The sequence below is a fragment of the Platichthys flesus genome, chromosome 13, assembly GCF_949316205.1.
Source record: "Platichthys flesus chromosome 13, fPlaFle2.1, whole genome shotgun sequence".
In the NCBI taxonomy this organism is placed as follows: Eukaryota; Metazoa; Chordata; class Actinopteri; order Pleuronectiformes; family Pleuronectidae; genus Platichthys; species Platichthys flesus.
In genome coordinates, this window is record NC_084957.1 from 10,293,450 (window position 1) to 10,319,574 (window position 26,125).

A 26,125-nucleotide genomic window follows, 5' to 3' on the forward strand; every position below is an offset into this window, starting at 1 on the left:
ACATGTCTCATCTTGACGGTATATAGACTCGCTTATATAGTTATATAACGACTCAACCGCATGCACACTCATCCTTATTTACATTGGCACCCAGGGCATTGTTTGCCTGATGGAGGGACGGCAAACAAGGGCCAATCTGTGGGCAAAACCCTTCACTGCATGTGGGCAGTTGGGGCAATATTTGTGTTGTTCCACGGCCTTCACTTAGGTGAATTACGCAATCAAACCAAAGTGTAGTTTGTTTTTTTAGCTTACAGTTCCTTGCAGTGGTGCAGTCAATACCAGACACACCCACACATGACATATACGCACAAGTGTCAGAGACAACAGAGGAAATGTGGGTCTGGCCGTGGGAGAGGCAGACGCACATTTTGAGAGTTAACTGACAAAGTTATGCAAGTCTGCTTTCTCTACACAATAAAAAAAAAATGCAGTTGACTTAACTTGCACAAAATTGACCTCGCTTTGCTCTTGTGTTCTCTTCTTTGACGGTTGACTTTGCGGTTGTTCACCTGTTCGTCTGGGCTCAGACACAGATATTGCAATACCAAATCCCACTGTGGAAGAAAAATAGGTCCTTCAATTGGGACACGGTAGAGATTTCTGTCTATAATGCTATCGACATAACTGCGTGTAGGTGGTGCTGAGCCGAGAGGTACGCGCCGAGGCCGACTGTAGGTAGATGCAGACAGGCAGGGTTATTAGGGTGAGCCGATCTGAGGCGCGGCAGCGTCGGAGGTTGCCGCAGAGTCTAATGAGGAATAGATGAAAGAGAAGAGAGGACAAAAGAAAAAGAAGGTGGGGGAAAGAAGAATTAGAAAGGAAGTTCATACGATGTGATATTCAAATTTGCCACATACATCATAGTTAGTAGATACAGGATTTCACAGACCAGGTGAAACTTCCTGCCACTGAAATATGTCTGAGAACAAAGCAGGGATTGATAACCGAATGGCTACTTAAAGGAAAAGTTTCATATTTGGTGCATTATCCTTCGTCACTAATTTGCAAAGAGTTAAGTGATAAGAGCTTTATCACTCTCACGTCTCGCCAATGAGATCGGCGCTAGAGCCAGTGGGGGATTAGCTTAGCTTAGCATTGGTGGCAAACAGCACACCAGGCTCTGTTCAAAGATTAGTCACGAATAAGCTTTAAAGCTCAGTATTTACAATGTTGCTTACATGCATGCACAAAAAGGAATGTAAAAACAACAGGTGGTGTTGACTGGAAGTTGTTCATAAACAACACACCTCCACATCCTCCCAGGAGAAAGAAATGAAGGCGTCCTGAAAAGTGACGTCCTGAAACATCTGCCACTTGACTGACAGGGATCCAAGCCATGGACAAATCTAAGCGAGCTACGACCCATGTTTCTCAATGACAAGCTAAGATAATCACAGCGTGTCTGTAGCACAATGAAAGTGTTAACATTGAATAAACCTATGTCCCAAAAAATTCTGAACTTATGCTTGAACAACGAAGCAGAGAGACTGACGTATCAAGACTAAATGAGTCAAACTCGGCTTCCTCCAAGCTGCCGACTAGTTTACAGCTGCCCACACTACAGTGCACATACCCCAAACATTGCTAGAGAATAAGTATTTAATTACCTACAATGAACTCTGTAGAGCATTCGTATAGATTTGCATATAATACACAGGATTCTGCATTTAAATGTGGGTGGAAGGGGTTTGTTTGCATTACTTAGACAACTCGCTCATGATTCGAGGTCTAGGCAGGGAAATCCTTGCTGGCTCTCTGAGCTGCTGCCTTCTGCTTAGAATATAAAATCAACAGCCGAATGCAGGGTATTTTTTTGATTCTCCTAATACAGCGGGATTTCTGTGTCCTTAATCCTAAATCTTTATCTCCGTCTTGCACCGCTCAGCCTTCCCTGCATCGATGAACTCACCGCAGAGCATGATTGATCACGTGACACTGATATTGGCTTCTAGTAGCCTTAGTAGCTCGGAAGGCCGACCTGCATAAAACTGTAAGGAAGTGTCCAGGTCTTTTTGCTTCAGTGTTTGATGCCTGCTGTTGAGTTATTGCTTTCTCCGCCTGTCAGTCATTTTGGGCGTTGCACACATGGACGAAGTTGTCAGAGTGGAACAGGGAGGTTGTTTTGCATTTTCGTCTCGCAATGTTGCACACAAACATTGCAGTTTTATGAAAATACAATGTTCTACTTCTGGATAGTGTCTTCAATTTATTCTGTTCATGTCGTGTGACATACTCAAATTGCAGTCCCAAATTTGTCAAGCAAACAGAATACTTGCTACCAATTTAATTTCCCCTGTGTACAATTTTATTTAACAATTGTACTAATCAAGCATTAACATTAATATGGCTCTGCTTTTATTTGTCTTGGTTTATTCATAGAACCGTGTGGAACTTGAACAATTGAACATTTCGTCATGAAGGACACACCTAGTCCTACTTTTAGCTCTTAGAGAAACACACAACTAAACGCGTGTGTGAGTGTGTGCGTGGTTGTGTGTGTACGTCTAAGTGGTTATTCCAGTCACAGCTCCTCATTAAGATGTCAACACACATACACCCTGTCATTCCATTGTTGACTGTTGGCATGGATACCTGGCTCATAGCCGGTAGACGTTACATGTTGTGTTTGTGTGTGCGTGCGTGTGCTTGTGCGTGCGCCTTCTGAAAAAAGTAAACAAGTGAGTGCGCAAAGCCCCACTGCTCCAGCCAAGGCAGTGAAGCAGTAAAAGATCAGAATGGTGTTTTACATCCTGTGGGAAAAAAGAGTATGTATTAAAGAACGAATGAGTGAGAGAGAGAGAGAGAGAGAGAGAGAGAGAGAGAGAGAGAGAGAGAGAGAGAGAGAGAGAGAGAGAGAGAGAGAGAGAGAGAGAGGGAGAGAGAGGGAGAGGGAGAGGGAGAGGGAGAGAGAGAGATGGAGTGAATGGGGGTGGGGGTGGTGTTGGAGGGCATAAAGCAAATTTAATCATAGCAAGTAAATTTGCTCTGATTGATCTTCAGTCTCATCTGGAATTTAAAACATATTGTAGTTTGAGGTGATGTATAAATAACCCCCTATGGTTACGACTGCTATATATCACACTGGGATGTGTGTGCGTGAGTGTGTGCATACCTGCGCTCGTACACGCACGCACGGAGTAAATTAGTTTGTTAATATGCTGAGCTCAGGAGAATTGAATGGTGAGTAGCCAAGTGTTGACATTAAAAAAAAAGAGGGACAGAGTGAGAACTGGTAGAGATTGTAAAAGCGAGCACAGATAAACCAGTTCGGGTTATGATTGTGAAACATGACATGACACAATTCTGTCCTCTGTTGTCTGCATAGGTGCATGTCATGACAAATATACACACACACACACACACACACACATATCATATTCAAAATGTACTTATTTCTCTCTCTCTCTCTCTCTCTCTCTCTCTCTCTCTCTCTCTCTCTCTCTCTCTCTCTCTCTCTCTCTCTCTCTCTCTCTCTCTCTCTCTCTCGTTCCTGCTGTGACATGACCTACAACATCATGCCTCTCCCAAATACCCAGTATTCTCCGTCCCCTTCCTCCCTTTTTTGGGTATCCTTTTTTTAATCAGCCTCAACATCAAAGCGTTGGCCTTCCTGTTGGCAGGGAGAGTACAGTTTGCAGACGTGTGTGTGTGTGTGTATGTGTATGTGTGTGTGAGGTCGCTAGGACCTTGGGTTGACGTCGTGTCCTGGTCGACCGACCTGCCACTCATTAGTGCTGACCCATGGTTGGCTGGTGAGGAGGTGAGGGGAAAGGTCGTGACCTGAGTGGCAGCCTTATGTCTGCCTGGACTAAATAACCATATAAGTGCGCAGGAGCAGGTGAACGAGCCGCCAGACACACAAATTGGTCCTGACAACACACGGCCATGAACATACTGTTAGAGGGAGTTGCAAATCCAACACACACACACACACACGTTCACAATATGCACATTTCACAGACACCTGCACATCAACAATGCATTTATATTCGTATAGTCATTATAGTAAGTAAATTCTACATTTATGCAATATCATTTTTGGACTGGACTAAAGTTTGTTTTCCCCCCATAGCACAGTAAGTGAAGACGTTTGCTTGTTTTCAGCTTGTTTACACACTTTGTGGGCAGGCACACTCCTAGTCACACTTTTGCAGCTTGTGGTTTTTTTGCAGTCTGAGTTTAGCGATGGGATTTTCTTTTCTTTTTTTTTTATGCCAGATTTTTTCCCTGATGTTCACTTTTAGAACCAAGATCTGAACCAAGGTCTTTGTTCTATTGTCGACATTTAGTATCGTTGGATATGCTTTTAGACTTCATTTTAAGGAAAGCACTAGAGCATTTTCTATGAAATAGGTGGGTAGTATTCATTCTGTTTGAATGGAGAAAATGAAAGATCTGGTTCATTTTGGTAAATATGTTGCTACTGTGAAATTATTATGCTATCCCTACAAGCATCAGCACCTTCAGGCATAGACACTCGTCCTCCTGATATAGACATTCTATAGAAGTAAAGACTGCATCCTGCAAGATACTTCTTTTTCTTATTCTATTATACAATCTGTCTCAACATTCTGCATTGGTCTGATACTCCTAACTATGAACAAAAAATATATTTTTAAAACCGTGGTTGAAGGCACCTTTCACACCTGATATTTTTGGTCAGACTAAAGATGAAAGTCAGACCAAACAAGGTAAGTGTGAAAGCCATCCTTACTGAGCTATGACCTGCAGAGTTTGTTATTATTTTTTGTCCAACTTACTGTATTTACTTCATATCACAGATAAACAAGGGAGACAAGTTTTGTAATATGAGCGTCACTGTGTGTTAGAGCTGGTGACAATCTACATGAGACCAAATGCAAAGAGACTCACTCAGTCTTTAAACTCTGAGTGAATCCATTTAGTTATGATCATCCCACATCACCAAGTGACCAGAGTTTCTAACTACAATCACGTTGAGCATCAACTGATCAAGAGCAGTATATTGAGTATGAGATGAAATATAAGGGACTATCCCCGCGGGGAAATGATTTCTCTGCCTGAGCTGAAAGTACCATTCAGATAAAACACATAAAACCAAATCACGTAGCTGGAATAGCATAGGCTGCAATGGAGACGTCTCAGTCTGGATCGTGTAGGAATGATGACTCAGCTTTCTAAGGAGTTTATTCATCAGCTGATTGTTTACACGTTTTGATCCAATCGTCTGAACCAATCATCAGCCAGGCACCGTGCATTTCCTTGGTGACCTACAGGTTTGTGGTATCAGAAAGCTTCCTGGCAAACGCAGTCTCTGATGATTTGATGTATTCACAGTGCTTGCTTTGACTTGAGTGTAGATTTGCATGGATACCTGCCCAGTGATGATATGCATTACCTCATTTGTTCTTTGCAGTTAGGTAATGCAATGACACAGCAGGATACCCCAATAAAAAGTAGAAGAAGAAGAACATTTCCGTATATATACTTAACTCTATTTTTAGGTCCAATATGGTGATATACTATTTCAAAGTGCAAAAGTAAATGTCTGGTAATATAGGAAATGTTGTGCTGAAAAAAAATATTCCAAGCAATGCCATGGCAAAAAAATGAAAAAAATAATTAATTAATATAATATATATATACTTAATAAGTAATGTAATAAATGTAATTATTTAATTGAATTGAGTAAAATCAAACAAATAAACCTAATGAAATTGACAAAACTTTGCTAAATTAATAAACTTGTTTTAAGTTAATCATCATCTAATCAGTGCTGATATCAGTAGGCAGGGAGGGAGGGAGAGATTATATTTTATTTTTCTCTGCATGGGCGCATCATCTAACTTTACACAGCTTGAAGTTGAGAACATGTTCTTTTCTCTATATACACTTATCGAGCGCTATATATTGTCTCCTATTATATAACATATAGTCTTTTTTTTTTTTTTTTTCACGACCACAGTTCTTAATACAGAAAAGCCAGGCTGAGGCTACCACTCTTAAAACCGCTCCCTGTGTCCTGGAATCAATAACAGCACCCAGCTTTCCAGATTCAGGATCCAGGTTATGAAAATAACCCATATGGATTTAAAAACAGCCTCAAGGTTGTAAAACCAAAGACCAAGGGTAGTGAGTGCAAGTGAGAAACACATCAAGCACATACTAATATTTAAAAATAGCTGCACTAACAGCTACTATTTGTTTCTGTGGCACAAAATGGAAAAAATAAAAAAGCTAAGAGGAGAATTAGGTAATCCCTGCGTAGACTAGTACCCACAAGAGCAAAAGGGATTTATAGGAAGAAACAGCTGGATAGTGAGAGCTCATTATTTAATAGCTGAGTGCAGGAAATCAATTTTCACGTGTGGGCTTTAGCATGAGGATAAATTAGCATATGAGTAAACAGAACACCTCACTTGTGCATATTCTTAGCCTCCCCGGGGACTCGTCTCCTCAGATTCGGCTTTTACTTTTTTACCTTGTTGTGTAATAATGAATTACTGTGTGTTTGTGTGCGTGTGAGATGCTTGAAATGTGCACGTGTGAAGAAACGTGCACTTGCAAATTGAAGAGTGATGAACGGCTAGATTTGGATACAAGAGCTGGATTCGAGCTTGAATTGGGTCTTAAATGACTTGGATCTGTACCAGGTTTTGGAGAGCATGACGTCTTACACACTCAGCAGCAACGCATCCCCGAAATACACACACACAACAAACACCAAATTGGACTGCACAATCGATAAAAGTCTCTTTTCGTTTCAGCTCTACTTGTCTTTCCAAGGACAGAAACATTAACTTACATTACATTTGTCCGGCCCATCAAGGCCTTGCTCACATGTCCCCGTTAATGAACTGAGAGAATGGGCTGTCTAGCCTGATGGAAGACATGTGCACGCTCAGCGTACCCAAGTGAAGGTTGAGTCTCCAGTACCGAAGAATATTTTCAACGGCTTCCTTATACCTGTATTCCCCCTTTTAAACATCTGTCTCTTCGACACCCACCGCTGCCCCAAACAGTTGTCATTTTCTTGTCTCTGCCGTCTGTAGATTTATACAAGGTCTGTTTCTCCCACGGCTCGTGAGGGGGGTTTCTTTCTTCCAGCCCCTCGGCGGCGATGTCCCATTGTGCCGTTTACATTGTGCCCGGCTTCAGGAGCTCTTTATGAGGTGACGCTGTTCTTCTCCAGTGATCATCACCCTTTTTAGAAACGGTAATTCTCTGTCCTTCGTCTGGGCTTTTGTGTCTGCTGACACTTTGTTCATCAGCACAATTCATCTGCATTCACATCTGATCTTGATAAAGGTATACTTCAAATGTAATCATGTACCAATGGCTTTTTGGGGCTTTCAGTGCGTATTCTATGGGGGGAATCTTTCCTGGCGAGCGATTCATTACGAGAGTGAGAGCGCTGCATGGATCTCACAGCACGGCCCTCCGCTCACCGGCTCACACTGTGAAATAAAAGGAGGCTATCAATGGTAATTTGTATGGATCACATGCATATAGGAGCACGCTCACTCAAAGGTGAGGAGAGGAATAATCTTTTGGGAACATCATAATAATGAGAATTCATCATGAAAGCCGCACACTTCAACCAAGCGTTTGGGTTGACTGTGATGATTGATGACCTCTGCTGAGTTACTATCGGTAGATTTGTTGAGTCAGAGGGACGAGTTTCCCGGGGACATGGACACGAAGGAGCCCCACAGGGAAAGATGTGCATAATCCCACGGGGACGCAGGACTGGACCCCGTGGGACAGTTTGCCAAATGATCTACCCCCTCTGATGTATAGACCTTCAGCTGGGAATTTGATATGCTGTCCACTGCTGCCTCATAACTCTATTATAACACCTAATCTTAAATAAATGAGTTTCTATGAAGAAAAGTCTGGTTTGTTCTCTGACAAATCAAAAGCTGGAAGTTTTAAGACAGATATTGCTGTATGACTGATGTTACTGGATCAGGTCTCTGACTAAGTTTCACACACTCATATCTCAGTCTCCTTAAATATGCAGATCAATGAGTTGGACTGTGAAAATGTCACAATGTTAAAGGAAGTTAACAAAATTCTCAATCCGCCCCCAGATTCAGATCTGCTCCGAAATGAAATGGGTTCCTCCCTGACCCATAACACACGATCCCTGTAAGTTTTTGTGTTGTTTTTGTGTTATCTTGCTCACAACACACAAAAACATGGACAAGGGTAACAAACTCTACTAGTAAGTATTCACCATTACCCTGGAATAGCAGCTTGTGGATGCACATAGTCTGCTTTATTATCATGGACAGTATTTATTATATTAGTCAACAGTTGACGGGACTCGGTAATATCTTCTCAATTATTGCTATTAGTGCGCTGAATAGAAAAACATGCTATTGATCCTCACTATCTATGTGAAAGATTTAAACCTTTTCACTGTACAGCAAATAGCTTCATCAAGAAAGTGTTTGTGTGTCCCTCTGCCCTACCACTATCATGCCATTGTTAAATCCTGTGTAAAATCCTCAGGACAAATATATTCCTTATTACTAATGATTGTAATTGCACTCATTGTATATTGTGAAATACATACACAATACAGTGCTTGTGGCAATAAGCGCTGAATTAATGGAAACACAATAGAGGACATTCAAAGGGCAAAATAAAAACAACAAACAGCATAACAACAGAATTATTTGTCAGATTGCACAACCAGTGCTCATGACTCTTGTTGCCTGAGGGTGAAAACTGTCTTTTCAGCACCGTGATGTGTTTTTCACTGCTACAGTTTATTACTGCATTTATTATTTTTGCTGTTTGGGGTTACGGGCAGAATATTCAATAGAAGTGGGACAAATATTGAACCATGCCTAAGTTTCCAAATCTTTAGACTAAACAGTTATAGTCTTTTTTATTTTAGGGCCTAATTGTTATGCGGGTTCTTTATTTTTTTTTAATTGCAGAATTTATCTAGATTTTTATAAATAGTTGGAACTCATTAAGTCTGTTGATTTACTCGAATTGCAAAATGAAAAAAAATACAACACTTTCATCATCACATGAACTTTCAACCTTGTTTCAACAGTAAACAAGGTCACTGTCTTTCTGTTACTGGAAGTTGCTTCTGTTTGGTTTGGATGGCAGTCGGGTCCGTGATGACGCTGTCACTCTCTCACTGTGGCGTGTCCCAAGCCCAGCAGTCCCTCCATGTTACTTGAAGTATCTGACATCCCATCCTACTGAAACGCTTCCATCATCTTGAAACTGTGCAAACACAAAGGCGCCTGTTGCCGAATTCTTCTTTGTTCATTCCTTCATCTGAAAGGAGCTTCATCCGCTCTGGCTCGCCTCCAGCCTTTTGAATTTGACAGCGGCCTGACTGACACTTGTCATGGGCGGTTGAGATAAGAGCGCTAACACACATACACACACACACACACACACGTATATATACATATGCACAAGACGCTGTTGTTTTATTTTTTTAATTTTCTAGCAGCACTATTAATGTAACAATAATTGCAGACCTCTGTATTGTGTCCGTGTGATTGTACGTTTCTCTTGTTCACGTGTATTTGCATTTACCAAACACACCTGGTGAATGGGCACGTGCGTGTAGAGTACATGAGAGTGTACAAAGAATCCATGATTAATAGTTCAGCTGCCACAGCTTGGATTTGACAGGGAGTGTCGCCCGCAGTCATCAAACATGATGCATGTTGGTGTGATGCAAACGGGAGATAACCCCCAACAGGGAGGTGGACAAGGCCAGTGACACTAATTTATCCATTTGACTGAACTCCCTGTATTACAAAAGCTCGGGGGTGTGGCGGGATTGTCTCCCACAGATTACCATGCACTGCTTCTTTTTTTTCTGCAGGGTGGAGGAGTATCTGCAGAATGATGTTAGAAAGTGAGAACCTTTTTTTTTTCTCAAGGCGCTGACATGAAGCTGCGTCTCACAGGAAACAGAGAGGTAAACAACACGGAGCCTTTTATGACTACAAAGTAGTGTGCTGCGCTGAAGGGATGCAAACAAGGTGGAGGATATTCTGTTTGTATTGAGAGGAAAAAAACAAGTGCTGCCTGTTTTAAAAGCCGGGAAACATGTCTGGTGTGTAGTTGAAAAGATGACGCTGCAGGTTCTGGGTCATTTCAGTAAAGCTACAGACAGAAGTGCTGGAAGTGAGCTGCTTTTTGATGTGCGAGATTAAAGGGATGGGGCACTTGAATACCTTCTTGTCTGGATGCTCCTCAGGGTCGTCTGGAGAGGACGTGAAGCTAAAAGGTCCTCTCTTTTTCTCCTCTCGTTTTTTTGGTCCAGTCTTTCATCCTTGTCATTTTTGAAACTCAATTTAAACAATTTGTCTCAGATTATCATCCCTGAATTTAACTCCGGCTCGTTTCCAATGTGTCAACCAATGTGTCAAATTCTTGTAGGGAGGCTGTGCTCACCTTGATGCATGTTCGGAGAGGAGGTTGTCAGAGATGTTGGGATTATACAGTGAGGAACATGGTGGAGGGGTTGGTTTGATCAGTAGCAGTGATCAGACCTGTTTCTTTACATTCTGCAAAGCAGTTAACGTTTTCATCAGCGATAAGCGCAGTCAACCATGAGGGGAAGAGCCCAAAACAACAACAATCAAGAAAGTAAAATTTGTCTTCATGAGGGTTTGGCAGTTAAACCTAATTCAAGCTATTTTTGTCTGAATTGCAGCAGAGGTGGTGATGGTTCTTATGTTCATCCGATCGGCTGAAGGTTAAAAGGCCACGAAAGGCTGCACTGGTGCCGTGCTTCATCTGTGATCAAGAGAATTAAGTGAAGCTCATTGGTATTCCTGTGAACCGCCGATGAAACGCATGAAAAAAACAAAACTAGTTTCTAATCTCTCTGTCATCATTATCTCTCGTCTGATCAGAGAAAGCAAACAAAGCTCAGCAAACTTCTGAACAATTCATAATTCATGGCCAAACCAGCTTACCTCTCTCTTAAATCCCATAACACAGGAGTGTGCACAATTTCCACTGCGCCGACCACACAATCCCAGTTTGCATACTGGTTTGTTATATGCAGCATTAAAGTTTCATCATTTACAGTAGGTTGACTGGGTTCTGTGAATGCAGCAATACTTCGGACTTGATGTAAAGGGATTGATTGTGGTCCTGTGTCCTTCTTTTTCCATCTTCAGATTGATTTATTACTGACTGATGCACACACCCTCTATGTCCCTGAATCATTCTGAACAGTGTGCTCAGACCTCATGGCCTGTTTATGTACAGTTAGTTTCTGATTGGGGAACAAAGACATCGCTGAGTTCATGAATGTATTGATGCACAACCTCCTTGTGTGCGTGTATAAACCTTTGTGTTTGTGTGTGTGTATTCATCTTTATAATGTACATTCATATTTTGAGTGTTCATGTATGTTCCAGGTGGCCCAGTGCAGACAGTGGCTGTTGGAGCGTTGCTTGGCTTTTCTCCAATTGACGCAAAGCCTGATGTGTTGCACTAGCATTGGTGTGCAGAGTTGCAGAGGCCCATTGTGTGTTTTCTTTCATGTTTTCCCTTATGTCTTAGAGGGACTTTTAAAGTGAGGGTAGTTTTGAAAAGGGAGAACAACTTGTGTTATGGCTTGGTTCTAGCTTTGAGGCAAGAGTTAAGTGTGTACTTGTATTTCTATCTTCATGAGGAGCATATTGATTATAGACCCTGCAAGGTGAGGACATTCTGACCGGCCCTCAACCAATTCAAGGGCTGCTTGAGGGTGCTTGCTTCTTAGGTTTGAGTTTGAATTAGTTTTAGTTTAGGGTTATATGGCATAATGATTGTGGTTAGGCATTTAGTTGTAAGGTTAAGGTTTTAGTTATGCCAATTAATGTCTTCACTAAAATAGGAGGAGCAATAGCAGCATCAGTACTCTCTGATTGTGTTTATTTTCTTCAGTATTTGTTGCTGCCTGAAGATTCTCAGCAACTCTTTAAATCCTTTCTCCCCCCGTTAATAATTGAACTCATAAGTTATATGACAAAGCCACTCACTATGACACGCAGTGATCTTTTGCTGAACTTAACCAACTTAAAAATTACCGAAGCGCCTTATAAGCTTTGCTGCTGGTTTAGAATTGTAACCACGTTGATGATGGGCCGGTATGCTTCCTGCAATGTTGCATTGTGTCTTCATAACTGCAGCAGGACCTCCGTGCTCACAACATAGCTCTTGACTCGTAGGCCATATCCGGGGCGCAGTAAATGAAGAGCAGTGTCATTTCCAGCCATTCAGAGTTAATCACAAACCAGTGAAATAACACTGCAATGTAACAAAAGTTTTCAAATATATGATTAGCAGTTACTTACAAAGTTACTAACTGCTCACTGAATGTACATTGTCAATTATAATTTAAATCTAATCTAGTCTAGTTCTAATCTACAATAGTAATCTGTAAATTTAAATCTACCACCAAAGCGAATTATACATTGGAATTGGATAGAAGTACAATTGTTGATAATAACCCTAGCACAGCAGTTTCTCTGGTTAGCTGGTGATTATGTCAAATGCTCAGCTTTTTAAAGTTGAATTAAAACAAACATTAAAACCTGCACCTCCTGTCTGATCGGAAAGATGTTGTGCACAGCATTGTTTGCTTGCTCCTTTCCTGTTCAAGCTGTTTTTCTACTTCAGCAAGATCAGACATGCGCCTATCAAGGCTGTGAGTGCCAACGGTGCCAGCTGAGATTTGGGTGGTTTGTGCCAAGCTGTGTGTGTGTGTGTGTCAGTGTTTGAGTTTGAAATCGAAACAGAGAATTCAAATCAATGCTTTGTCCATATTTAAGCGTGATCGTTTTCAGTTTAACTAATTTACACCGTAAAGCACCTGCTTGTTTAATTAGAAGCAGATGGGCTTCAACTCGTTTTCATCCGGATTCTCTGCTCTGATGCGTCTAAAGTGTTTTGAACGTGCTGCTGAAAGGAGCCACTGGGCACCGGAGGTTTGAATAAACAAGGTCTTCGACAAGGACACCTCGGAAAATGCTATGATAATACAATGAATGGGAAATGTGGGGGAAAAACAGAATACTTGATACAAATAAACGGTAAACAGTCTTTTCCTCCTCTTTCACCCTCTTTCTAGTAAAGATGATGGAGGACTGGGGGCATTGGGGACATATCAGATATATTTATGGTGGTGGCATTTACAAACATGAGTTTCTGCAGTTTGGTGCGGATGATAAGACAACTCCCTTTATTCTTTGAGTTGTTCCATTATGAGAGAGAGACAGATGTGTGTAGGAGTGTCTGGCCTTGGTGGCGGTACGAACTGAGACAAGCACTCTTCCTTTCTCTGGACCACTCAGGAGCTGAAGTACTCCATCACAAGCGTATCCTGTTATAACCATACAGAGCTTTGATTTAAGTATTTTTTCCTAATAACACATATTGCGGACACGGAGCAAAATTAGACTGTTATGTTTTTGCCCCCTGCCCGATGTCAGAAAGTTACAGTATCTTATGCTGTTTTGCTTTTGCTGGGCAGATAGCATACAGGTAACATTTAGTCAGTTTAGCAAAGACTTCGAAAACTCTGTTTGTTCAAAGAGTAGTGAAACTGGACTATACAAGGTCATAAATGTTGGTAACTGAGTTGTTATCTAATACATCTTTGTCAAATTCCGCTAATATAAAAAAAAACGGGTCTTAATCTGGCTCTGTATCTGCAAAGCAAGGCCGGCTTGACGACTCCAACAACACACTATTCCAACCAATCAGCTACAAGGGAATTGAGCGAGTTCCATGAGAACGGTCATAAACCAGATAAGCTAACGGCACACTGATCCTTAAGTAAGTAATTATTCCTCTACATTCTACTGTTGAGGGATGAGAGAAGGACCTGAGAAAGTGGCCTCAAGATACATATTCCACCATTACTGTTCCAGAATGTAACGAGTACCGAATAACAAATACTTTTACTACTATCTCACAGGATAGTGCATGGATTTGTTGGGTGGAGCTTCTGAAGGAACTGTGAAGGGAGGGGTGTATTTGTTTGTTTTGGAGATCAGATATCTACAGTCATTCCCGAGAATCACTTACACCATCTTTAATTCTAGAAACTGATCTGTCTGGGTGGGTATAGTAACTATTTCACAGGCAGTGATTTTACTTATTATTTAAATAGAACATGTGAATTGGTGGAGCTTTGAACACGACTATTCTGGTCTAGGTTTTTCTGAGAATTATATCACTGGCAGGCATGGAGAGTTATAGTTTTGAAAGCACACCTCCTCAGGCACCGTCACAGTTCGGTGAATTGTGGCACCAATGAGCATTGGGCACAGATCGTTGCACAGGCTCTGAAGCACACAACAAGATGTGACAGAGTTGAAATACAACATATCCGAAGGAAGCGCTATTGATTGAAATTCATTATCTTGTACATTTCCTTTTCATTATTTGGCTTTTGTTCCACTGGATTTAGCTGGATTTCCTTTGCCGCACTTGGCTTACTTCCTACACTCTTCAAAAGTGTATCTTGGAGAAGAATACATCTTTTTCCATGACTTTCACCATGAGCCCTTACATTTGCATGTCTTAGGATCGTTCCCCTTTATATTTTGAGGTAATGTCGCGGGTAAATGTGAAACTCTGCAGATTTCTTTACTGAAGGTTTACTGCCTTAGATTAAGGTGACCTTAGAATTGTGATCTCTGACTTGTGCCACCTCCGGCTCGAGGCTTTCGACTTGTGAAAGCTAAATTAGCCACGTATTCTTCAAGGTAAAAGGGGAACGTGCAAGCTAAGCATCAGACGGACAGACAGGCTTTACCTCTTTGCTGTGGCCTTATTACCTTTTGGTACATGACCCGAGGCACTAGTCTTATATAAAGACACTTCTGTCTACTGGTTTGCTTTATAAACACAAACACGCAGAGACTTGCATGTGGATCAGAATGATGGTACTGTAATTTGCCCTCTGAAAACCTGACTCATGTTCTCCTAAATGCCTGCTTAATGTATCGGGCGCCTGCTGCAATTGGAAGTGAAGGACTGCTCACAGATTTTTTCTTTAACTTTTCTTTCTGTTGTTTGAAGCCTAATGCGTGAGCCGTGTGTTATACATGAAACCAAATCCCTGCTGAGTAACGCTGAACAAGCTCAGGACCTGATTTCCTAAAATGCGTAACCAAGATCATCGAATCACTTCGTAAAGCACTTTGCGCTTCATGTGACGAAACCCTCCTGTCAAAGCTGAAAGAAGCACAACACATAAGTTGTATATGGTATATGTATGGTTCATGCGTCACTGATGATGTCAGCGCTCTCATTCTCATAATTTGTCTCTTTTTCATTCATGCTGTATATGGAGACATCTTAGAAATCCAGTCTAAAAGGGATCTCAGAGGCCACATTCCTCTGCCAATAAACACCAGTCCCCTTATGAAACCACTTTTAAATTCACTTGATTCACATTTCTGTTCAGATCTGCACCAAACTGCGCACACTCATTAATATCAGTCCCCTAAAAATGTCATATATATTTATTTATTTTCATCAAAATGCATGAATCATTCTCTAATCGACTAAAAAGGTACCAAAAAGCCAATATCACATTGTTAAAGAAAATTAAGAAAATGTTCCTGGATTCACAACCTGATCTGCATCTGCAACTTCATTAAACAGGTTCTTCTATGATCTGCATCAGAACCTTCCACCAAGTTGTATGGTGATCCTTTCCATTACCCTCTTTGTAATTCTGCTAACTAACAAACAGAAAGACAATGGCTACCAAACCTTTACCTGCTTGTAATAACACAGCTTTGCATGATGCAGCTTGATGAATAACGTACTTAAAACTGGATGCAGGTTTCTGTCATCCCTTTATCTGATACTGTTAATTACAATTTGGATTGAAATATATTTCTAAAGAAAGGAGAAACCTGAGAAATTGGCCCTTTTCTGATAACGTTTTATATTATCTACTTTATTTTGTTATATTGTTTACCTCATTTAATTGTTCTTTACAAGCCCCGGCCTTTTTGAACAATTCAAATCTGTTTCAGAGAAGAATGTTTTTAATTAGCAGACACTTATTCATTGTTCATTATTATTAAGACAAAAAATAAGTACCTGGGTTATAAGAGCGCTGATGAAATGCATGTCTGTGTGCGTAGAGTGCATAAATAGTTTTGGCAAGCCAATTAATTTGTTTATGAGTGTGCTCGACAGCGTATTTGACCTCGGTGACAGATATAGTTGGAGTTTATTTAGCAAGCAGACGACCTCCATATTAGATCTGCAGCGGGTCGACAGATGAAGAGACAGATGGATAGATTGGAGAGTTAATGATAAGTAAATGCACCTATGCAAACATCAAGCTCCTGTAGCAACTTATATATCTCACTGTATATTAATAACGGTCTTGAAATTGTCACATGATGCTGGTTTATGGGGATTAAAGCTCGCTATTCTACGATTCCCCTCAGCTCTATCAAGCGCTTCTGTGGCTTGCAACTCCTTGTTTTGTATTTATGACCTGCAGCTTTATCCGATATTGCTTTCTCTGCAGCATTGTTTCCATGAGCAGCAGCAGGCAGTGGTTTTCAGTGAAAAAGCTGTGATATACTGATTGTAAGCTACCCCCAAGAACACCAATACTATTGAGGACATTTTAGACTTCAACAGAGCATTGACTGTGATAGCTCACGTGGCAGATATGGGCTGGAAATAAGACTTATTTTCATCAGATGGCCAGAAATACATCAACTGCTCTTAAGGTAACTTGTAACTTGTGTCTGTTTTCCATATTGACACACAAGGAAAACATTTTTTTTAAATCTAAGAGGTCTCTACAAATCGGAGGTTTGCCTTAAATACTCTGCATGTGGATAACAAGGAGAAAGGGTATTTTTTAACCCTGACCATGATCTTCTCATAAATCTAAACAACTACTTTCCTAAACTTAACCAAACTGTCACTGAACACTTGTGGCCAGAAAGTATATTTAGCCAGTAAGGTGTCTGACAGAAAAACCCTACAGGCGCACTTCTCCTAACAGCCGTTCAGCCCACAGCTTTCACTGATAGACTATATAAAGATGGACGACACGACTCCCACTTCCTCCCACTATCATGAAATGAAGCCAATATATCCCGGATGTGAACACAGCCATCTTTCGCATTAGGAGTCTGTGCAGTAGTGATCTGAGGTAGCAGGGTCCACCTGATTTTTATGGCATCAAGCATCAAATTCGATCCAAACTCACTAGAACAATGAACAATAAGTGAATCCTCAGTGTGATGAGAACTGCCTATAATTACAGAAATCACCTGATGGAAACATTTATTTGTGTAGCCAACCGGTGGCGATGGAGATCCTTTGGCATTTTTTGTCGTGTCCCCACTCAACAGGCTATGGCTCCTACACTAAGGCATGACAGTACGGTGGACCCATCCATTTGACCACACATGCACGGCAAATACACACAACACAACCACAATGTGAATAATTCTAGTTTGGAATGTGAGAGGGAACTAAACAGCTCAATGGGACTAAGACATCTTAAAAACTTGCTTTAGTTTAGTTTGTTTGGTTTCCAAGTTCCTGGTTTTTCTGGTGCAGTAGTGTCAGTGCAGTGTCTTCCCCTCAGTCGTAATGAACCAGACAGGAAACAGGCCGTGGCTGCCTCCTCCACTGCAGTCATTTACTGTTTGCCTTTAACACCATAGCCTCTTAGTGTTTAGTTTTATCTGAATGTTTTAAGTGGATGCTTCTGCACACGAAAGGGAAGGAACAGACACATGGTTGGAGTTAAGAGAGCTCACTCTGTTAGTAGGTGTTGATGTTTATTACTGGTTTTAATGAGCAGCGCAACATTTTGTGGGCGCTTAGCCCAAAGCTCTGTTAATTGATAGGAGAATGAGTCTATATTCTGAGTGCATGACTTGCAGGTGGCACTCACATTATTCACAGAGCAACTCAACAACAATCGCATGGTGAATGACTCACTGGTACAGAGCAAGTCGCTGTGTCTCCTCCGCTGTTACCCTGCAGCAGATTTTTATTTACTGATACTATTTTCTATTGATGTATACAGGTACTTGGAGGAGAACTTTGCTAACTCAGATTGCATCTCTCTTCATCCTGCTCATACGATTTTATACTGGCACTTAGTATTTAAGGCAAAGGAGGGTTTCGTTTTGTGGTCATAGTCCGTGGTTGATCACAATATTACTGCTGATGTATGTCTGTGAGAAGAACACTGCAGAGAAGAAGACTGTTGCATTTGTGTAAACGTATAGTTAATTGTGTGAAAGCAGTTTGCCTTGCTAAAAATATTCAGTGTCTATATGTTGAACCACTTACATGGACATATTGAGTTTCAAACCTGCCTTGTTTGGTTCTGAACCTTTGGACACTTCAGTTTAGACTGAACCAAAATGACAGCAAAGGACACTGATGGAGAAATGGTTTCAATTTCCAAACACAGTGATTCTGAATCTGCCACAGCGGACATTAGATGAATATCGAAAAAACCCCAAACCCTGCACAGTTAGACGGAAACAACCTTTTTCCTGAATGGCGTGAGGGCCACTGTCAGCCTTGGGACGGAGGGTAATTGACAGTGTTTTTATGGGGGTGTGATTGATTGCCTGATTAGGGACCCTGGCAGTAGCACACCTCGCAGATGGCAGATTAAACAGTAGACAGATGCCCCCCCCCCCTCCCACAACCCAACCCTTTACCCACTGCACAAACTCAATACACTCCCTGAAGCTCTGCGTATCCTCGGCTCGGTTGCCCTCTCCTCTGCTTCCTCAACCTATACTCTTTTTCTCCTGTCCATCTTCATTGACTTCTACTCAAAGGTCCGACTGATTACACTTTGTCCCTTTTTAAAATCAAATCAACATTTTAACAAATTTACATTTGATTTCAAGAATTGGGTTCAAATCAATCGATCAAATTATAGTGAGTCTTTCCAACATTCATAGAGAACAGCATGTGATGGATTTTGGGGCACAGTATCTTAACGACGGTGTGTGTGTGTGTGTGCATATGTGATGCACGTTGTAACATTCTGTCATGTGGAGTGTGTGTCTGCGCAGCACAGGGGGGAGCTTGTAACCGCGGCGTGTGCATCATTCATGCCGTCTCGTGCAGACGTACCATCGTTCTCGACAAATCACCAGGGCCCGCCATCAGGAACATTACGGCCCGCGCTCCGCATCAGAACTACACATGTACCATGAAAGGAAACACAGGTTTTCCCTCTTCGAAATGGCGGAGGCTTGGGGGGGGGGGGGGTGATGTGGTGCTTGACAGGCTCTGGGGTCTCAGTGAGGGCTAAGTACTTAGACAAAGAAAGTAGGCCCGCCTTTTAATGTGCAGCTGATCAAGCTTTGATGCGCTCCCTCTCCTTGGAACTCCTTGCATTTTCTTCTTCTTCTTCTTCTTTTTTTCCTCCCATCTCCAGCCCAGCAATGCCCGGCCTGCTCGTCCAATTACCCTCAAGCATGTCTTTGTTTTATCTCGCCTGACTGAGTGTGTTTTTAATTTTTAATTTTTTTTTTTTTCCTCAGTAAGGGCCAGTGCTCTAGCCAGCAAAGGTTCTCCTCCTCTAGCAGGACAGGATGTGGGAGTCAGAGAAACCATATTAACGCAAAAATTGCACTAATAGCTTTTTTACCTGTGTGTGTAACTTTTCACCGCCTCTTCACTGAAGTGTCCCGTCGCTCTGGTGGCCTGTCGCTCCAGTGGTTTGGAAAGCGTCTGTTACATTCAGTCAACGGAGCAATCACGGGATGCAGATGGAGCAGGAGCTAGTCATGTCTGAGGCTCCCTGCAAGTGCCCTTTGCAAATGCCACAGACAGTGACGGGTAGGAGGCAACTGCGGATCCATCTCCATCTCCATCTGCATGCCTGACCGACCCAGGCGCTAGTGTGTCAAGCGTTGAACTTACGGTGAAATGAGCTTTGTAATCCAATGATATCTTGTCAGCTCAAATCTGCTGCTCAAGACGTGAAGTGCAGTTTCTTTTGTCCTTCTATCTGCTGGAATATCCAGGGGAAGAGCTGAGGGAAACATCGGGGGAGCTGCTGCGTGTCACAGAGGGGACTACACACGCGGATGAAGGGATACAAATGCGGGGCACATACATCAGTTCGGTTTGCCTCTATACCCCCCCCCCCCCACACACACACACACACACAAACACACACACACACACACACCAACACACACACACACACACACGCACTGATACTGTCTCCCACCTACTGAGAGGGTCCCTGCTAGGTCTGTTTTTCTCCTTTTGTATATCCTTTACTTCTAAGTGCGTATGAACAGAACTCAGGAGGAACAGAAACAGTGGGATCTGACATGTTCTGAACCAAACACTCACTGACATGTGTGTGTGTGTGAGATAGAGTGTGTGTGTGTGTGTGTGTGTGTGTGTGTGTGTGTGTGTGCGCTCTCAGACCAACGAGTGCCAACAGCTCTCAACCAGCATTAGGATTAACCTGCTGATTGATTCTGGCAACACAAATAAGAACACGAGAGAGAGGGAGAAGGAGGAAGAAAGAAATGATGAGACACAGCATATTTTTGGAAGGAAGGTAAGGAAGGAAGAGGACACACACACAAACACACACACGCACACCCCAAGCAGCTTCAATCTGACTGGCTCACTTACAGGCTGGCTTTTGGCACTATCTCAATCTGCATCACTGCTCACATGTGTTTTGTCCGTATTCGTGTGTGTGTGCGTGCGTACGTGCGCATGGCTGAAACTGAAGTCTTGTCCTTTCCAGTCCGTTTTGGATTTAGGATTTTTCCTGTCGTTACTTTCTATTGTGCTGTCGGAAAATGATGAGAGAGAGAGAAAGAGAGAGCTCCTTCTCTCTCTCTCTTACCCTTTTTTTCAACACACAACCACGTACACACACGTACACATCCACACAAACACACACACAAAATGATCGCTGGCCAACTGCCAGGTGTTCATGCCAACAGTCGACAATGTAATGACTGGGTGTGTATGTGTATTGACATCATTATGAGCTGCTATGACTGCAATTACCACTGCTTCACACTCTCTCACATATGCTCTCATACACACGCAAACACACACACACACACTCACAAAAGTGAAATGCAATCCACGTTTGAGCCCCCGGCGGAATTCGGATCAATGCTCGGTGCTCTGTCGTACAAAGACGTTAAAGTGCCGGGGATGAGGACTAGGTTTGCTCTTCATGACATTTGATGATGATGCTATTGTACAGTTGCACAAAGCGATTTGACATTATAATGTTTTTCCTTTTGTTTATATATGTTTTAAAACTGTTCAGGAGAAACTGAAACCAGGCCCTTTCTTTTGAATGAATAGCTCAATCCTTTCAATGGAACTACACAAGTGATTTATTGAACATGCTCTTTAATCTATGTCCAAATGTAGGCCATTAAGGCTTCTAGATGTTCTCAAATGTCTTAGATCAACTGCAACAACTAGTTAACTGCAATCAACATATTGTGAATCAAAGGTTTTATGAAATTGTGCCAATCAGAACCTTCACTGCATAATGCGTCAACAGAATTGACTGACGTGATTAAAGAGTGTGCTTTTGGAGCTGAGATGATGTGTGAGGATGTGTTTGTCTTTCTGTGTATCAGTAAGAACTTCCTTGAAGTGTATCTACCACAATATAATACAGTACTGTGAGCATCTGAAGACACAGGTGGAGGGCCAGCCAGCAGCCGTTAGTTATTTTTGCTTTGTGCCCGGTTGAATCTTCACGCAGCTTCTCTGTCTTCCCCCTGCTCTTTTTCTTCCTAACTTTCATCTGGTGGCTCCATGGAATTGATTTCTACCCGCCTGTCTGCTACCTTTGTGAGCAACGCGCCATCTGGGGAGAGGGAAAAACTAAAGCGATAGAAGGCCCTATTTTTCCTTTCGAGGAGGGTTTCACACTCCTCCCGCGAAGGAGGCTTTTTTGTGCTCACCCCTCTCGCTTTTTTGGAAGAGAACAGAGGGAATATGTGGGCACAAATGCATCAGGTTCGGTCTGGCTGGGTTAGCTGGAGGACGCTGAGGAGACGGGTAGCCTTCAACCCACAGAATCAATTCACCAGCAGAAAACTTCTTCACTGCACTAAATGATAATACACCTTGAGAGGCTTGGCCCCTGACACAGGAGAAAAATAGCTACGGGAAAGAACTGTCATGGGACAGATATATATATGTATTTTTGTCAGCCTGCCCAAAGTTGGCTCAATCATCGTGTGTAGGCCCACTGTAACTTTGGGGGCACCACTGCTTTTCCTCTGTGCCTTGTACAGACAAAATAGTTTAGCTGTTTCTCATGTGATGTTTTGAGGTTTTTCTTACCTTGGATTGACATTATCCTTAAGTCTGATCTTTCCTAATGATGTGAGGTCATTATGCCCGTTATATACCATGACCCTTACCTGTATTAAAGCTGTAACTGAGCTCTGCGTTTCCCACTGAAAAGCCAGACACATGTTCATGATGGTTCAAGTTAAAACTTCCTCCCCTTAACAGGACAGTTCCAAAAAGTTGAAAGTGGTTATTAAACGTATTCCTGTTATAGTAGAAGTCATACCAGGTCATAATGTTCCCACTGTGAAGAAGTCGTGGGAACTTTGGACATTGCAAGACCTCATCATTAGAAAAGAAAAGAAACAAAGAAAACTAGACAAACAATTGAACAGAGCCACACAAATGTTTCAATCTTTTTGATATTCCCAAGAATCAATAAGAGCTTTTGGGAAAAGGCAAGTAACAAATGTGGTCAAAACTCCTGAGTCAAACATTTATTTAATCACATAAGGGAGAGCTGTCAAGTAGCAGTGGGATTTCTGTGTGTGTGTGGAATGTGGGGGAGGGAGGTAGAAAAAGGCAGGATGAAATGAACCTGCAAGTAAAAGAGCCCTATAGATGATGTTTTCACTGCGGGAAAGTTACAGTTAATGATGTTGTGATAAGTTGTGTTCTTGTAAATCTGGTGTGGTCACTGCTTTAGAGCATCTACAGTATTTGGTAAACTTGATCCGGTCTGTAAGTGTAAGCGGAAGAAAGTAGAAAGTATTATTCTTCCCCTGCATTTACTAATTGATAAAAATGACCCTTATGCCTGGTTAACGCCGAAAACAAAGCAAATTTTGGCACGTTAAATACTGTGTTGTTCCGGTTGCCAGAAACCAGCGCTGTCACGTGTCACAAAAGGTGCACACAGCTTGGGGAACTTGACTGATGGGTAAGGCCTATGTGCAGACCAAACACCTTAACCAGTGTTTAGCCGGACCCCACATTACTACCTGACCTCACTGATGCTTTTGGGGATGATTGGGACCAAACTGCTGTATCTGGGTTCCAAAACCCTGTGAAGAACCATCGCGGCGGAACAGAGTCTGATATAGTGTATAGGATTAATGGCACTGGCATTGGAAAGACACATAACTTATGGGTGTAATGTTTGGGTGTCCTTGTACTTAGTGAGGCTGTCAATCCTCACTTCAGCTTCTTGAAGGGTGACAGTTTGTCAAGGAGCCACCTCCTGCACATAATTGCCTCATTATCCCCACATCACCACCACCACCACCGCAACCACATTGAAAACAATGACAGAACTCAACTCCGGGGCAGAAATGCAAAGGAGTGCTTCTCCCTGGTGGGGGGGCTGGGCTGGTTTGCTCCATAATGACACTTCTACTCTTCTAGTCTTGCATCTAGAGGCAGTTGGAAGTGGGGCTCACTCTTATAAAACACATTGCCCTTACTCATTCTATTGAGACTAATCTGTTGAGGCATTATTGGTACCGAAGTAGAGGCGGCCAACCAAAAAATTTGAAAAACTCTACCTAAGCAACACACCCCCACCCACTCCTTGCATGTTTTTAATGCAGGACCCACTTACTGTCAGCAGGGGAGCCCTGAGACCCTTGAGCCCCCTCTGAGGCAAAACCTCCGACCCTTAACCTCGACTCCATTGGTGTTCTCCTTTACAAGATCAAAGCCCCATCACTGCACAATGTTTAATCTGCAGCCATGTTTGCCCGTGATAGCAGCGTGGTAGCAAGAGCTTCTGAAGGACATGCATATCATATCTCTCAGTGTGTATCCCACTGACCATTTGGCTAAACCCCTTCATCAGCATACTGGCCTATAAATGAGATGAGCATCGGCCTGAAAGCAGATAATCCACGGATCTCTGTGGTCCTCGCTATCAACACGCAGTATTCCACACTTGCAGGCGAATCCATTTTGCCCAGTCTTCTCTCCTGCCAAGAAATGAGTGCTCAGACCCCTTCTTTTTAATCTCTCAGTTGCTGCAAAAGGGCATCAATTCATCTAAGTCAAGTGAATTCTGAATGCCAGTAGAATTGTTGGCAGATAATTAAAGGAAAAAAACGAATTTTGTTGTCTGTGGGGATTTTGGAAACTATGTTTTAAGGATTTTCTTGAAAATAATAAGCTGAAAGTGCAAGCGGAACAGGATCTGCAGGCCGAATTCTCAAAAGAATTGAACTCGGAAAATGACAAATGTTTGTGCAGCGTACTAAGAAGCAATGCTGTGAAAAACAAGTTGAAAAGGTGAATGTGAATACAGATTTAATGATTTAAGCATGCTTATTGAAAAATAATTACTATTATAATAATAATATAACATTGTGATGCAATGATGAAAGTAACAAAGTAAGAGAAACATCACTTTACCAAAACAGTCCTGTTTAAGTGAGCAGTAATGCAGTAACAGTTATAGTTTTAATCCTCAGTAAATTAATCGGTATGTCAATTCACACATTTTCATGAAATTTCATTTCCTCATGATTCATCAACATATATCTCCCAGTTTATTCTCCACTAACTCATCATTATCCACTTAATTGTCCTGGCGCCGGAGTCATTAGAGAGAACTACTTATTAATGACTCATAAATTATCTGGTCATTTCAAAATCACTCCTCATTCTTTCCCTATTAACTATGCAGAAATGTGTGTACCATAATGCCGACAAGTTAATGTTGCACTAAAATGTAGTCAAGTGGTTGTGCATGCCTGTGTGTGTGTGTGTGTGTGTGTGTGTACTCCTCCCTGCTATTTCCCCTCATGTGTGACTTTAAATACTTGTGGGAGGGAAACCTCTATTAAATGTCAAGCGGAAAGAGCTGATGCTGCAGTCACATCTATAAGGGTCTCACCTAGTGAGACATTTTAAATGATAAGGCTTTCAAGCTGAAGCTCACTGACGCAAATGCACTTTTTCTTCTTTTCTATTCTTTTCCCTGTGTTTTTTTGCACACACAAAAAACAATAGTGCGTTGACTCCATCACAGCTGACATTCCCTGAGCCTTACCTTTTCAATGTGGACTGCAGTTTCTTTAACGGCATTTCTTCTGTAGGTTAAATTATAACTAGGTGAGTAACAGAAGAGGAAGGGAAGGAGAAGAGAGGATGTGGAGGCAGAGAGGAATAATAACAGTGCAGATGAGACCATCACAAGCTATTTTTTTTTACCTCCTGCTTTGACATTTACTACAACCCTGGTCTAGTGCTGCAAATGGTCTGTAAAATATGCTCTCCTTGTGCTTGTCTCTCTCTCTCTCTCTGGCTCATACTATTTTTACTCTGTAAATCGGAAACTCCAGGAAATAGGAAAGCTGAAAATACTCTGCTGTGCATTTTTCTACCTTTGTTTAGTTTTGATTACACGGCATCGAAGAGGTGTTGAATCAACCACAAGGTGTGATGGTAAATGACCAGTCCTCCTTACTATTAGAGCCACTTACCCTATTCAGACCTGAGGTGCCGAATAGAAACCTAAGCGTTGTTTAGAAGGAACCCCCCACGGTTTCATGGAGAACCGACTGAACTGCCAATGTTTACAATTTTCTCAGCCTCTGACAAGTAATACAATACAAAATCAAAGCTTGAACATTTATTATTTATTGTAAATCACATCCGTCCCATCTGGTCTTAAAGGTACATGCATCCACCTGTCAGGTCAGGTCTTAATGACTAAAAGAGGAAGAAACATGCAATTAAAGATTCTGAGCATTAAGTTGTAATATTAATGGAATAAAATGTTGATATTAATAGAATAAAATTTAAGTATTATGAGGACAAAGTTGTAATTTGA

General features: G+C 41.9%; 1 protein-coding gene across 3 annotated transcripts in view; it reads left to right on the forward strand.

The window, feature by feature from the left end:
- erbb4b (erb-b2 receptor tyrosine kinase 4b) overlaps window positions 1-26,125 on the forward strand; it is a 276,106-nt gene that overhangs the window by 64,968 nt on the left and 185,013 nt on the right. Inside the window, exon 1 of one of the 3 annotated variants that reach the window (XM_062402621.1) lies at window positions 9,565-9,946. The exons of the other annotated variants lie outside the window; for them this stretch is intronic. The gene's annotated coding sequence lies outside the window, so the exon portion shown is untranslated. Of the gene's footprint in view, window positions 1-9,564; window positions 9,947-26,125 lie in introns of those variants that run through there. 3 annotated transcript variants of the gene reach the window in all.